The following is a 3,022-nucleotide window of genomic DNA, read 5'->3' on the forward strand; positions in this document are numbered from 1 at the left end:
TGTATCGACCAGCTTATCATCGGATATAACAATTCGTTTTATAACTTCCTCTGCTTTCCTCTATTTTCAATTTTTTTTTTTTTTTTCATATATTTAGTAAACACTTGAGCTGTATATAGAGTATCCTTTTCACAGGAAAGGATATCAAGTTTGCCTTTATATACAGTGATATATATTCAATGTGTAATAATGTGATCCTCTTTACTATTGAATTTAATAAAAGTTCAAGTCGTAAGGCAATAATATTCGTTTGTTTCATCCAAGGAGGTTTTTCAATCAACGTTTTGCTTTTCGGATTCTGTCCGATGAGGTTTCTCTTCGATGAGATCTCAATTCTTGTGTTCAACAACTCAAATGACCATCTCAAATGTAGGACCATACCAGACCGTCAGATGTATTTTTGTGGTGTACAAAAAACACCTTTTGTTTTATATGAATTTGTATAAACTATTAACGTATTCATTTTTTATATCTTTTATCAATCTTCAAGTGTATGAAAATTGTCACTCAAAATAGTACAACGACTCGCTCTGCATTGGCATCAAAACAAACACTGACACATGTGGCCGATCAGGTTCTTCACACCACACCAGCATATGATCACAGCATCGTGGGGATCTTCATTTGCAGCAAAGCAATGAGTATCCTCAAGCTGAACTTTCTGCAACATGGACCACAGTCTGAGCACCAGGAGCACAATCGCCACCAGCACTCAAGCACTTTTTTTTTTTTCTTACCCGCAACAAGTTTTCCTTTCTCGGTGTCGGCAGTCTACCTCATTCATTATATGCAAAGAACTCTGGATCTGGGTGTGCTGTAGAAAGTGTATTATTTTACCATGCCATGAAATGCTTAGAGCATACGGCATGATACCGTGTGGGCCCTCCATCTCTGAATCGTTCTTTCCACAACTTTCTCCTCGTCGGTTCCTTCTTCATTGATGGGAATCTTACCCAGTCCTTAATTTCTTTAATGCTGAGGTGTTTCTCCAGGTCTCTCCACAAAGCTGACATGCAATCAGCACACGTGTAGGCATCATCTTCGATCAACGTGATCTTAGCTTGAATTTTTGTTTACAAAAACACTGGCAGCGTGACTCAGAGCAATAAAAAGTCAAAATAAGAAATCAAGATTCGGTGATCAGCTACATCATACACGTACTATTTTGCTACGAATACTGTGCTTTGACATAACCTCTGATTCTCACAGCTCTTATATTACGCAGTACATTCTAGAGTATTTCACTGGGAGAGGTAATACTCTGTTAAAGTGGATCCATTAAAACCTGAAAGATTATGCTGATCTCCTGTTAACGATAATTTTATGAAATTGACGTGTACAGCTTCCATGAAACTTAATCTCAGATTATGTAAGTACTGAAATATATCAATCAATCTCAGATTATGTAAGTACTGAAATATATCAATCAATCAATACATATAACTAGATTATTTAAAAACACGATACTATTTTTCTTTTCTTTTAGCAGGCGCAGGTGAGTTTGACCAAATTCCGTCAACTGACAATCCCGTGCCTGTCAACTGTTCATGTTCAGTTCTTAAACACAGGAATTAATAGATATTTTGAGAAAGAATATTTGAATGGTCTTAATACCCTATCCATTGAAATTTTGCGTGATAACTTCACGTTCTTCTGTTTTGCTCTATTTTCTTACTACAGAAATATGCTGAATTGTATAATAACATCAGTAGAACTAAAAAGAAAGGAAAATGTAAACTTATATCGTGGAATTTTAGATGATGGACAAATGTCCTCTCTCTCTCTCTCTCTCTCTCTCTCTCTCTCTCTCTCTCTCTCTCTCTCTCTCTCTCTCTCTCTCTGGTCAGTTAATTACGCTGATTACAGACCATTTAGCCTCACCGCTGCAGTCACGGGGGCAGTCAGGGGCGAGTCAGCTGTAAACCATTTACTCTAAGTGCTCCAATCACGATGTATAGCTGAGAGAGAGAGAGAGAGAGAGAGAGAGAGAGAGAGAGAGAGAGAGAGAGAGAGAGAGAGAGAGAGAGAGAGAGAGAGAGAGAGAGAGAGAGAGAGAGGACATTTGTCCACCATCTAAAATTCCACGATATAAGTTTACATTTTCCTTTCTTTTAGGTTCTACTGATGTTATTATACAATTCAGCATATTTCTGTAGTAAGAAAATAGAGCAAAACAGAAGAACGTGAAGTTATCATGCAAAATTTCAATGGATAGATGAAAATAAGTAAAGCAGAATATGAAGTTAGGATGCAGTATATTAATGGTAATGGGCTAAGAAGTGTTGGTGGAGTGACTGACAAGGGAGACAGACGGTAGGGATGGCCGGAGAACACTAACGAAAGCCTTTATCATGCACTGAGTTACTGAGGCTGGAAATGGTAATAATAATAAAAATGCTGCGAATTAGATTACCCAGAATACTGTGCCGAAATAGGACCTCACTTAGAATTATATATGTAGTTAGCTGAGTTGTTGTTTTTTCGGAATTAATTTTTGCCCTCGTGCATGAAAAACATTAAACAAGCGAATAAATGTCATAAAGCCTGTGTCACTATTCTCTCTCTCTCTCTCTCTCTCTCTCTCTCTCTCTCTCTCTCTCTCTCTCTCTCTCTCTCTCTTAACTTTCCTTCCGAGCTCCCTAGCTTTCACCCTACCTTCCTCATCCCTCCCTCCCTCCCTCTCGAGCCATCCAAGGAGGCTCAGCTGCCGCGCGGGTCGGCCATCACGCCCAGTACGCCCTCCCAGCACCGCCCCTCGCGCCCCGTCCTGACTGAGTGTGAGGTGGTGAAGGAACGATGGCATGTTGAAAGCTTAGATCGAGGTTGAAGACGTATTAGGCTGTGCGTGCGTGCGTGTATGTGTGTGTGTGTGTGTGTGTGTGTGTGTGTGTGTGTGTGTGTGTGTGTGTGTGTGTGTGTGAGAGAGAGAGAGAGAGAGAGAGAGAGAGAGAGAGAGAGAGAGAGAGAGAGAGAGAGAGAGAGAGAGAGAGAGAGAGAGAGACTACCTCAATAAATACCAAAA

The sequence above is a fragment of the Scylla paramamosain genome, chromosome 5 (genome assembly GCF_035594125.1).
Source record: "Scylla paramamosain isolate STU-SP2022 chromosome 5, ASM3559412v1, whole genome shotgun sequence".
NCBI lineage: Eukaryota > Metazoa > Arthropoda > Malacostraca > Decapoda > Portunidae > Scylla > Scylla paramamosain.